The following is a 13,600-nucleotide window of genomic DNA, read 5'->3' as shown; positions in this document are numbered from 1 at the left end:
CAGACACTTTAAATTGTTTTGGTATTTAAGTATGTTGCAGAGTCACAGCCGCGTGCTCCGGTGCGGTGTCGAACCGATGTCCTTTCGAACGTCGCGCAGACGTTCTCATCACTCGGCCAAGCAGCCGAAACACTTTTCACACAGAGTCACATCATGTGTAAAACCAGTCATTTAAAAGTATTTATTTTATGAAGCAAACCATGCTGCAATGCAATCAATTTTTATAAATAAATATTTAAAATCAAAGGTTTTCTTAGAAGTCATGATCAAGTTGGACCATCTGACATGACAGCATGCTTTGCAAAAGCTCTTGCTCTTTCATGTGGCCAAGAGTTTATCTATTCTTGATGTAATCGATGGATACTGCAAGAATTTACAGTTTTTGCTATAATATTATTTTTGGCCTGTAAATTTTGTCTTCTTTGAACAAACGTTTAATTGCACTATTTTTTTTTAAATATTTAGCCTTGATAAAATCAAAAAAAAATTTATCCAAATTTCTCAAGTTCTATTAGGCTATAATTTGTAAGACTTGCCTGTCACGTTTCCACTTAGACATTTTCTTGAAAAGCTAAACAGCGTTTTCCCCTTGTACAACAATATTAATTATTGATTGTTTTCGATTCAATTTTCATTTTGTATTCATCACCTTCAACGGTAACAAAGTGCTCAAATAAATATATTGCATTGTAGGTAGACCATCCTTGCTACCTGCTTGTCGAAAGAGCTCACCCGTGAAAACCAATTATGACGTCACTTTTAATATAAATAAGAAACACAATTACCAATGACGAAGCAAGATGGTGACGTCAATGGGAAAACATTATGCTCCTTCAGAATGGATCTAACGAGCACACTTTTGATAAAAATGCCCATTAATTTATGCAAACATATTTATAACCCAACAAACAGTGGTCACAGCGGTAAACCACAATCTCTTCGTGGGAAAATTGTAACATAAGATTCCCAGATCCGTTCGTCTGTATGTAATGACCAAAAAGAAACACTCTTCAGGAAACGTCTATTCGAGAATTGTATTTCTGTAAAAATAGCCTCAAAGCTGTCAAAAATGGGGTGCAACGCAATACACCACTAAAAACTTGTCACTACAGAACAGATTACTTGGATAAAAGACGGAAATTTTCGTCCAGCTGACAAGCACTAAGCAAAACAGTCAAACATGCGACCAACCTCTTCAAGCAACAATTTTAAAATGACTAGAATAATTTGCGATATCTCAAACTCACGTAAACAGTAACTGTGACGCAATAATCAAAGACATTGTCACGCAATTCAAACAGGTGTTCAAAGGTGGTGATGCCATGTTTCATGTTTAAACAGGTTTGACACAAGTCTTACGAACGATGGTGCAATTTTGGCTCATTTTTAGGAAAAATTCCATGACGTAATACGCTAAGATTCAGTAGACCTGAACGGTTTTTATATGACGTTTGATTAGGTGAACAATTGTCTGGAACAAAGAGGAGCCTAAAGATTATATGTAGCCTTGCATCAGCCATTTCATGTTTGTAACACTTGACGAGGATTTATTCATAAAGGATTGTTGTTAACATAGAAATAAATCTTTTATTGGTGAAGTTAAATGCAGAAGTTGTTTACAGTAAAATCAGCATGATGTAAGAGGATAGGCGTTTGATTACTAAAGAATTACGAATAAAAAGGCACTTTGAATATCTTCTATCTTTTTTTCTTTTGTAGCATCATTTTGAAACTGTAGTCAAATTTGATTTTCAAAATAATCTAACAAACAAAAGATCATTGTGCAATAATGGCTGCTTCAACATAAGATCAACTACTGTAAATTTCACAGCAAAAAAACAAATACTTGAATTTAATAAATCGTTTTGGTGTGACTTTGGAAAAGCAACCCTGTTACAAATTGGTCACAGCGGTAAACCATAATCTCTTCGTGGGAAAATTGTAACGTAAGATTCCCAAATCCGTTCGTCTGCATGCAATGACCCAAAAATAAACACACTTTCGAAACGTCTATTCAAACAGTGTATTCCAGTAAAATTAGCCCGAGGCTATCGAAAATAGGTGTAACGCCTACACCTCTAAAAAAACTGTCACTACAATACAGATTAATTGGATAAAAGACGGAACCTTTGTCCAGCTAGCAAGCACTAAGCCAACAGTTAAATGAGCGGCCAACTTTCAAGCAATCATTTTACGAATGAATCAGAAAAGATATCAATATCTCAAATTCACGTAGAAAGTAACTGTGACGCAATAGTGAAATCAATTGTCACGCAATTCAAAACAGGTGTCCAAAGCTAGTGAACCAATGCATTCATGTTTAAACAGGCCCAAACAAGTCCTAACAAGTTTGACACAAGTCTATGAACGATGGTGCAATTTTGGCACATTTTCTAGCAACTTCCATGACGTAATATTCAGTAGACTTGAACGGTTTTATATGACGTTTGATTTGTACAGAGATTGGCCGTAACACAAATATATAAGTCGACTATGATGCAGTCACCAAAGAAACTATCAGAAATAAAAACATCTATTGAATGGCGCTGAATCACAAGAATCAATCACTTTCTTAGCACCACTTATTATATCACAACAGCAGTGCATAATTGACGATGTCATAATATTATAACAGTAGGCCTACCTAATCACGACAGCAGGCATGTGTTGGTTGGAAAGTTTTTTCAGCAACTTTGTGACAATCACACAGTTCAATTCAGTTTTCATCAAGAAGGAATTGAATAGGATAACAACTTTCCACAGCTCAATATTATAGTTGCAATTTTCAAGTTTTGTATTTTGTACCACCAATCAACTCAATATTAGGAGCGCTTGAGCAAAAAGTTTAACTTATCTCTTTCAGAATTGTGATCGACAACGGACAACTATCAAAATAGCTGCAATTTCTGCGTGAGGGTTGCCCTTTCAAATCCAACTGTCTTAAATTTGTGACGTCATAATTAGTTAACCAAAATTGAAAGTGAAAAGGTTGCAAGTTGAAGATGACCGAAATATCTTTTAACTTGTAAACTGCAGCTCTTTACGTCACACTGAAGTTTGCCTTGTATCAGTACCAGTCGTACAAGTAACTTCGTCGTGATTGGTTGAAAGAATACTCTTCGTCAATCTTTTTGCACTTGCTCCTAGAAATATAAAAAATCTGTAAAGTGAATAAATTAACCATAAGTTGTATCTGAAAACTTAGAAGAAAGGCCATTTCCATCTTTATTTATTGTTTTAAAATGTAGTGGTTGGCCGTTTGATAATATTTTCACTCATGCATTATCAGTACAGAAAAATTTCAAAACCATTTTTGTAAAAAAACAAAAAAAAACATGGGTACAATATGTACATGCGAATTATAATCCACCGACTGATAATCTCAATGATCCTATTTCAACCAGTTACTAGAGCCCCTCTGCAGTGATTCCCCAACATCACACATCTTCACATTTCAGAGGTTGGGCCCCTCAAGGACACAACAGCTCTGGTTTTGTAAGAATAAAACAAACCCTTGAAGTTCTTTTAGGGCTTATACGTTGTTTATAAATATTTTTGAAAAAAGTGGAAGCCTGGTTGGTGCATTTGAATCTTTATTCTCGGACTGACAAAACCTTGAAAAGTTATTCCTGGTTGTTTCTCATAATGCATACTTGTAGACTTGTGGAGGCTTCTGACACAGGGCCGGTTACCGAGATTGGCAGAGTGAAGTCTCCGATTGTTGAAATTTTGTTGCTGGGTAATTGTTCCATCCATTAGGTGCCGCTGAATGGAGAGCAGTCCTGAAATGCGTTGCTCAAGAGCACACCCCAAGGGTCGAACCAGCGCCGCTTGATCTTGAAGCTTCTTCAAACACGAAGTCACGCGTTGAGCTATAAGGGCGATCTTGCTTGATAAAGTCAAAGTTTTCTAACAAACGATAAGGTGCAATTTTTCAGTTCTTTTTTATTTCTAGATGAAATTTTGTTGTTGAAGCTATAACTGCAATTGCGGCGAAGTTTCTATTTATTCACCGACGCTTATATCTGGTGAATGCATTTTCCGCATTTTATTGCATAGAATGCATTTTATTTCTCAATTTTTCGGTTTGAGGTTAACTCAAAGCAGAGATACCTCTAAGATTGGTTTATTGAAGATATGAATAACCACTAACCATATTCTCACAACCACCACTGCTACTGACACCAACCCTAACAGAATAAACGTCACCAACAGGGGAAGTCCCATATCGTCGACCGTCACTGCAAACAAGATAAAACTTAATTAAACTAAAAATTGATGTAATCTTAAAAGTAATAGAAAGTTGAGGTTAAATGTGATGAAGATAATCCTTGAATATTGCATCATAATGCGTCATCTATTTCTATTGATTTAGTTCTCGAATACTAAAACGTTCATCGTGACTCGATTATAAAATCGATTGTAAAGTTAAGTTTTATGGTAACTCCAAACAGATAATCACAATGAAAGTGCTTCAAAGCTTATCACGGAAAACAGTTCATGCTGAAACCAAAGAATGGCTGTTCTCTTGCAGCCTTCCAATGTAGTCCGGGAACATCGTGAAAAACAATGCTAAAACAATAGACCCTTGGCATCAGATGCTCATACGACAACGACCAGTGTTGCCAAATATCTTTCGAAACTTTGCTTCAAATTGCATTAAAAACGAGCGAAAAATAATCCGATATGGCCGAAAGGTCAGTTTAACTTGTCAATAAAAAGGGTTTTCTCCTCAACTGTCATTCTTCTTCTATCCAAGATCAAGTTTACTCCTTTTTGTTAGATCTAAACGCGACGAGAGAATCTGGTATATTTTCATCACAAGACTCACAAAACTCAAGTTGGTAAGATTCGATTTTTGTTGTTGGGCTCGAACCATGATGGGTCGACTTTATGATAATGGGTCGACTTTATGAATTTAGCAACTTAGAAGAAAACTAAAATTATTTAGAATTTACTGCAGTAAGAACACACTGAGGTTGCAATCACAGAAATGCACGAGCGTAGCCGTAAGCTTCTAAACCAGGGGTGCACGCACCACTAAGGGGTGCGAGACCTGTGCCTAGGCGGTGCGGGGATGCTGAATTATCAAGTAATACGACGTGAGAATCAAAGTTATTTTACCAGGTTTCAATAAAAATTTCGAACTGTATAGGCGTCTATTACTTTTCAGCCAATCCTAGGAGGGGGTGCGAGAATTGATTGGTAATTTCAAGATGGTGCCGACAAGTCACAAGGTTAAGAACCGCTGTTCTAAACTGAACAGAAAAACGTCATGTTTTGCTGAATGCAAAATTAAAATCGATGGAAAGTTATTGAACTTGAAAACAATGGAAATTAAAAACCTCAAAGTTGCAGCATCAAATACGAAGAGCTCAAACGTCACTGCGGATTTGAAAAAAAAAGAACAAACATTGCTTTTTGCAAAAATAAAGGAAACGTTGCTACGTCGAAATACTGTAATGAAAGACCATTGTCAAAGAATTATTATCCTTGTAAAACTCAAACTCTTCCATGTTGACCATAAGTAGGCTAAAAACAAGTTTCAACTCCAATGTACAAAAATTTAGTGTTTACTGTTTATTACTTTACTTTTCCTAAAATCCATGCATTCATTTATTTCCCTTTCAAGTTTTTTGAGAACATTTTGGGTAACCATGGACCCCAGATTGTGAACCAACAAAGTGAAAATCGATTTAGTGAAATGCTGTGTTTTCACATTCGAAGAAGTGCCTACCTATGTGACTTGCTTCCATACCTGTCACTTTTGAATCGAGAGCGGTGGCATTGTCTGACACATTCATCGAGTTTTTAGTGACAAGAAAATCCTCTGCTGCTGGTGAAGACATCATTGCTTTCCCTCAATTGTTCATCTTCAGTTTTATAACAGAGTCATTTTCATTATTCGGCTTACTACAGAAAAATTTACCTATGCTACAATTAAGCTGCAATTAGCGAAACAAAGCAAACTAAACAATTTTAAACACTTTAACCTGATCGATCTACTTTGAAGAATCTCATACTTTTGTTTGCTGAACTCATGACAGTCAACTGGTCGATAGGATATTTACTCGTAAGTGGGCTATAGCAATGAACATTAAACATAGGCTTTCAGTTACTTCATCTCCAGCTCTCAGCCCTCAGAGAATCACATTCTAACAAGCTAAGCTGCTACGTATATGAAAAACAAAATAACTCTCTTGTTTATGAACTGCTTGTAGTCCATCTATAATGCATGACAGCAGTGGCGCGGGAACTATTTTTCTCTAGGGGGGGCTGAAGCTGTCGTAGTGTTGTGAGCTTCTGGGGGGCTTTGCCCCCCAGACCCCCCTTACATGGGGGGACATTTACAACTGGGCATTCGGTCTCCTCCTGTGCAGAAAAAAATCGACGCTAAAACACACACATTGCAAATTGTAACAAATGAAGAACGGCAAACAGCAAAACAGCTGTTCAGGAAATTAAAATGAAAACGAACAAATTAGAAAGTTATATGAAAACGACAGTTTGTAGAAATGAGCTCTCACGCGCTTCCGAAGATTGATTTTCGCTCAGGTGTTTTCTCTATAAACTGTGTCATAAGTTCTTTGACATCAACAGTGTCCAAAATGTTTTGGTGGACAAGCATCAACGCAAGATGAGTAGGCCTACCGTAAGTCGTTTTTGTGTCATTGAGCTTCTCAACCACGCTTTCAGGCGTCTTAGAGCAGAAAAAGAACGTTGTGATGATGCAACCGAAACCGAGAGGCAAAAGCAGAGCTCCACGAATTTTCACGTTTCTTTGAAAAGATTTAGTGTTTGAGGGTTTAGTTGCAATAGTATCTCAGCAACCTTTTGAACGGAGTTTGCGGTTTTTCCACTTACAACATCGCTGAGCAAAGTAGGCTAAGTTCCGTTTTTAGGCTATCTTTTCTGATGGCATTGGGTAAGCTGATCTCAGTATCAGATCTTTCCTCACCGTTTGCATAGATCAAAAAGACCTTCTCTCTGTTGGCTGCTGTAAGCAGATCCGCCTGGTCGAATCTTCGATCAAGCTCAGCTTGAACCAAATCAAGGGCTTCGATGTATTGCCGTTTCTACGCTCCTTCTCCCGCAGACGACAAAGCATCCGATTCCTCTGTGTTTCGAAATCTTGCTGGAGTTTTTCTCACTCGGGGATCCTTTGGCGTCTTTAGGTTATTGACAGACGCAAAGACGTTCGCTGCTTCCATAAGCTTGGAAACGGATTCATCTTTTCTGAGATTTTTGATCCGTTCGCGGAGAGTGGTGATTGATTCCAAAGCTGAAGAAGCAAAGATCTTTGGAGCTGTCTTGCGACGGCTTCTGCTGGCTGAAAAACTTCCCCGCTGCAGGTAATCGCAAAATAAAGCCGCGTCGTGCGTGCTTGTTTTACCAAGCCGAATATGTTTGCACGAGCGTTTCCTCTCATTGCACTACGCAGCGTTTCTTAACCGGAGGTGCTAGCACCCCTTGGGGGTGCTGGAATAGACTGTAGGGGGTGCTAAATGCATGCAGTATAATATCAAAAAATGCCATTTTAATTTTCTGCATTTTTTTGTTATTCTGCCAGTATCAGCAGTTGGCATATCAGTGATTGCTGTTTCGAAGTAGCCTACATGATTTCAATGATTTGCTGTCATTGTAGTCATCTCCCAGTCAAATACTCAAATTGATCCTGAGTAGATTGTGCGAACTTATCTGGTGGGTGTTTTGTTGTAATATTGTTGCTCACCTCTCGCTTCTAGAAACCACCATGGCAAAGTATCTAGAGTGGATACAGCAGCCTTCTTGGCAGACATGAGTGATCATAGGCTAATAGACTAAAGGAGGAGCTATGATTGAGATGCAGGTGAATCAGAGTTGTGGGACAAACTTTCGTCCTTCCGCTTGCTGATTTCTGGTGTGACCAGTTGACAGCACATCCTGCATTGGCACGAGCAGCAATGGAATTGATCGTCCCATTTCCGACTAACTACCTGTGTGAAAAGGCGTTCTCCACCATGCTCCAAATGAAAACAATTGGCCGGAGCCGCCTTCAACATGGGTTGCTCCACGATATGAGAGTGGCTTTGACAAACACGAAGCCTCGAATAGAGAAATTGGTCACACATAAGCAACAACAGAAATCACATTGATACATGTGTAACTAGATACCCAGCTGGGTAACTTAAATATGCTTAAGTTTGTCCATGTTCTTTTACTATTCTCGGGTTTTCCTATTTCTTTTATCACCAATGACGACAGTAGTTTTGAAGAATATACAAAATGATCAATTTGTACTTCGCTTTCCTTTCAATAGTGCAGGCCAAAGTTTAATGGCGGCGTCGAAATTTTGACATGCTATTTGATCACTGGCGGTACATTCTGTATATTTTTGTCGCCTAACAAACGGTGCTGTTGTTTTAAGAGAGTTGATTCACTTACATATGGTTATAATTGAATTTCTGTTGGTGAATGAAAGCCAAATACCAAATCCTGAATCAACTTCGTTAAAACAACTGCTCAGTTTGTTAAACAACAAGAGACTTCATTACAAAATATATCTCCAGCGATCTGAAGGCATGTTAAAATTTCGGCCTGTACTAAACTTTTGGTCGGTACTGTAGTAGTCTTATGTCAATAATAGTTAGGGGGTGCTAGACTGGTCAGGCCTGTTTACAGGGGTGCTAAAGTCAGAAAAGGTTAAGAAACGCTGCACTACGGTATCTTCTGTCATGTCGGTCAGACTTGACAAAGCAATATCATGTATTATTGTAATGTTCAGAAGTAGCCTACGCATGAAATGTAAATATTGCAGAATGATGTCCAATAAACGATGTACCGCCGTGTTAGTAGGGAAGGTGGCTAGCACCGCCACTGAGAGGTATAGCTCCCTGTGATTGACGACTCTTTATTGCAAATGATGAGCGCGACACGTAACAGGAACTCGATTCATCGTAGCAATTAGTGTTCGAAAAAATTTCTGAAATTATGTTATGTAGGCCTACCTTAAATTGTCAGAATTTTCTAGGGGGGGCTGAAGCAATTATTAAAAATTCCAGGGGGGGGATGAATTTTCTCTAGGGGGGGCTGCAGCCCCTTGAGCACCCCTACTTCCCGCGCCCTTGCATGACAGCATACATAATTTCTCAAACGGCAACGATAGAAAATCTTTTACATTTTTTTTCGGTAAGTCCTTCTCTGGAAGAATTTGAGCATACTGTACAACTTTGATATAATCTCTAAATGAAAAAAGATTTGCAACAAAAGTGAATCAATTTGGAATGCTATACCACAACTTCATGTGGGAAATTTTACCATACAAGTGACGAAATGCATGACTTTAAGTTGTTCTTGATCAGAGTAAGATGGTAAAAACCTATGAAAACTAAATCCCTTATAATCTGTTTATAAAATATTTAAATTATCTGATAAATTTTGAAGCTTGAGCAGTTCAACCGCACGACGTTAACAGCTATTCTTTAAAATACACGAAATCTGCATTAAAATTTCAGTTTCTTTGTTTTTATTATGCATTATGCATTCGAATTTCGGTCACTGGTATTTGGAAAACTATCTGTTTTATGGCTTTAGATTTCGAACTCTAACGATACTCATGAAAGCGATGCCTTTATATTACAGTACGGTACTAACATAGATTGATCTTGAATCGTGCATTATTTGAGAAGTGTTCTCAGAGCCCTTGCTGGTTTGGAACTTTGCATTTTTAGAAGTTAATAAGTGGACGGAGTCGGAATGCAAGTTTTATTGCGCCATTGCATAACTTTTCTGTCCGAAAGAATTTAAAATACGAAGATCCCTAGACCAGTGCGACTCAAACGCCGGTACGCGTACCGGTGCCGGTACGCGAGCACTTGGCTGCTGGTACGCGGTCAGTTAGGAGAAATTGTAAATTGAGTAATTTGTTTTATGTTGATCAGAACGTCTATATAATAATTTTTAGGCAAGGATAATGTTCAATCTGCTTTCAAAGCTATCCAGTGGTTCCCAACCTTTTTGTTGTCACGGACCCCTTTAGACAAATTATTAATTCTGCGGACCCCTACCTACATTTTGCCTGAAACTCAATTAACATACTAATGACTATTGCAAAGAAATTTATTTTCACACGAGTCAGTTCAATCACAGTAGGCTACTATTGACTATGGTAATAATTATGCTACTCAACTACTGTGCTGTGTCATGTTGCATTGCCGCTATGACTCCTGCGGCAAATATCAGGTTAAACAGTTGCTCAAATAAGAAAATGAATGAATTGTTCAAGAAATGTCAGCAGTAGCCTATTTGAATATTAAGGTGACCCAAAGTGCCATGCCGAAACTTTTTCAAAGTAAGCAAATTTAATGAGATGGTTGTTGTTGCCTTTCCTGAACTAAACGACTGAACTGCGGTTGAGTTTTTGACAATGCAACACGCATGTCATCTGCAACGTCCACTGTCCAGGCGATTTCGATGTTGTTTTTATTGTAATAAGAGCTGAGAATTCTGCCTTGCAAAGGTTAAGTGGTTATGAATGGTAACAAAACAATAATCGCTTGCTTTGCCAAGATAGGGTAGGTTTGCAGTTGTGAGCACCAAATTCTTCCACAGTTTTTGAATGAAACTCAATGCGTAATAACTCTTTTGATCTCAAATCAATTAGGTCATCTTTACTGAGATCGTCATCGCTAATGTTGTTCAAGTCAAAAAGAAAAATATTTCGAATCCATGTTTCAAATTCGTTCGGCAGGTGTTCTAAATTAAAATAACGTTGAAATAAGATTTGCATGGTTTCAAGTGTGCGCAAAATTTTTCTCTCATAGAGGTCAAAAGAGTACATTCTCTTTGAGTTTCATCCATCAAGATAAGATCTTCTAACATTGGAAAGTAAGCGTAATTACCTGCTTCCAATCTGCGTTTCTAAACCGGCAACTTGGCTAAAAACGCTTTCAGTTTTTCAGCTGCATCAATTATTGTCACACCTGGTCCTTGAATGCCACGATTAACATTGTTAATAAGACCGAAAATATCGGCTAAGTAGGCTATGCCGTATAGAAAACTTTTACTTTAGAACAATTTTGAGAGGGGACTTCTTTTTGCTTTCAAAAGACTTGATACCTCATGTTTTAGCTGCTGGGATGGACGACAAATGGCTCCTCGTGCCCCATCCTGTGAGTACCATCTGCCTTCAACCAGATGAGAAACGAAATTTGTCAACATAGAAGGCTACACAACAAGCAAGACCAAAGTTGTGGAGCAGCTTGCCCATACCAATCGGGCACTCGTCATCCTCCTCCAGGAGACCCACTGCACTTCTGCAGATAGGCTAGCCATTCCCAAGTACACGCTAGCCGGGTCTACCTTAAGCAGGAATCACGGCATTGCCACGTTTGTGCATGAGAGCCTTAAGTGGACGTTTGTCGACCAATCTTCAACTGATGCCGAGATTGAGTGGGTGTGCATATGTATCTCAGACTACAACATCGTCAACATCTACAAGCCCCCACCCTCGCGAATGTTGCCATCATCCCTTCCAACGTTCCCCTCCCCCAGTCTCTACGCTGGCGACTTCAACTGCCAGCACATCGACTGGGGCTACAACAACACAAGCAGCGACGGAGAATTGCTGGCTGACTGGGCCTCTACAAACCATCTTGCCCTCCTATTCAATCCAAAGGAACCAGCCAGTTTTCACTCCGGCCGCTGGGGAACAGGGACAAACCCTGACTTGGCCTTCGCGAGTGTCGACAGCTCTCTTCCAGACAGACGTGTGCTTGAGAAGTTCCCGCGGTCCCAACACCGGCCGTCCCTCATCATCGCCCCAAAACTTGTGGCTCCTGTCCCGGGTTCACCGGTGAAGCGATGGAACTTCAAAAAAGCCGATTGGAATCAATACAGCCTCCTGACCAATGAGTCTGCTGCAAAGTTACCACCGACTGAAACATGCAACGCAGACGAGGCATACCAGGACTTCTGCAATGCCATAATAACTGCGGCAAAGGCCACAATACCACGTGGCCATCGAACCAGCTATAAACCATGCTGGGACTCTGAGTGTGAAGCTCTCTATAGCTCATACCTAGCCGCCACAAGTGGTGCTGCTTCTAACACCGCCGCCACCAGACTACTTGAGCGGGTGGACACAAAGAAGCTTGAGCGGTGGAACGAAGCTGTCCAAACCATCGACTTCTCACACTCAAGCCGCAAAGCATGGAGCATCATCAACAACCTCACTGGGCGCTCAGCAAACTCCCCTCGTCAGTGCCCCGTTTCTGCTAATGCCATCGCTTCCCAGCTAGTGCAGAACGGGGTGTACAAGACAAAGGACCGCAAGGCATCCCGCCTTGTTGCCAAGGAAGTATCTGCCCTATGGCGAGTGGAAACACCACCAGAAGAAACAATCTCTGGAGACTTCACTCCAGAGGAATTCGCCACCGCCCTCCGCCTAGTGAAACCACACAAGTCTCCAGGGCCCGATAAGATCTGCCCTGAGCTTGTGCTCCATGCTGGCCATGCCCTAAAGTCCTGGTTACGTAGATTCCTCTCTTCCTGCCTGCACCACCTCACAATCCCAAAAATCTGGAGAAGAGCTTTAGTAGTTGCGATCCCTAAGCCTCACAAGCCACCAGAGGACCGAAAGAGCTATCGTCCGATATCCCTCCTCTGTGTTCCTTTCAAGATCCTCGAAAGACTGATCTATGCCCGCGTCAACCCAATCATCGACCCGCTCCTTCCAAAAGAGCAAGCTGGGTTTCGGCGCGGAAAATCCACTGTAGATCAGGTCACACTGTTGACCCAGGACATCGAGGACTGCTTTGAGGCAAAAAAGAAGGCCGGCGCTGTCTTTCTAGATCTCATCTACGATACTGTATGGCATCGCGGCCTTACTTACAAGCTGCTTCGCCTGCTTCCTGACCGACATATGGTCCATATGATCATGGAACTTGTCAGGAATCGAAGCTTCACCCTCACCACCGGCAACCCACGGCGAAGCAGACTGAGACGCCTGAAAAACGGCGTCCCACAGGGATCGGTCCTGGCTCCACTTCTTTTCAACATCTACACCCACGACCTGCCAACCACGGTCTCTGCAAAATACGCTTATGCGGACGATCTGGCAATTCTCCACTCCACAAAGTCGTGGGAAAATCTAGAAGACACCTTGAGCCAGGACATGCAAACCATCTCAGCTTATCTCCAGAACTGGCGACTGAAACTCAGCGAAACCAAAACTGTGGCGGCAGCTTTCCACCTACACAATCGGGAAGCTGATCGTGAGCTACATGTCCACAACAACGGAAAACCTCTGTCCTTCTGCCCCGAGCCAAGGTATCTTGGGGTGACATTAGACAGATCGCTCACATACCGCCACCATTTGGTGTCACTGCGCAAGAAACTGACATCCCGCGCTGCATTACTGAAGCGCCTGGCAGGCTCTAGCTGGGGAGCGAGGGCTGACACTTTGCGAATAGCAGCCTTAGCCCTTGTCTACTCTACAGCAGAGTACTGTGCACCTGTCTGGTGCCGCAGTGCTCACTGCCACAACATCGACACTGCCATAAACAGCGCCCTGCGCACAGTGACCGGATGCCTGCGTCCCACACCATTGGACAATCTCCCC

At 40.8% G+C, this 13,600-nt stretch overlaps 1 long non-coding RNA gene across 1 annotated transcript; it reads right to left on the bottom strand.

Moving 5' to 3' along the window:
• Positions 1-821: 821 nt before the first annotated feature.
• On the bottom strand, positions 822-5,937 carry LOC145778760 (uncharacterized). The gene is made up of 3 exons (XR_014290462.1): positions 5,759-5,937; positions 4,154-4,241; positions 822-3,143 (listed from the first exon to the last, which is right to left on the bottom strand). It is a non-coding gene; the product is annotated as an uncharacterized LOC145778760 (long non-coding RNA).
• Positions 5,938-13,600: the final 7,663 nt, after the last annotated feature.

Source organism: Aplidium turbinatum, chromosome 10, assembly GCF_918807975.1.
Source record: "Aplidium turbinatum chromosome 10, kaAplTurb1.1, whole genome shotgun sequence".
Lineage (NCBI taxonomy): Eukaryota > Metazoa > Chordata > Ascidiacea > Aplousobranchia > Polyclinidae > Aplidium > Aplidium turbinatum.
This window is presented reverse-complemented; position numbering and strand designations above follow the sequence as displayed.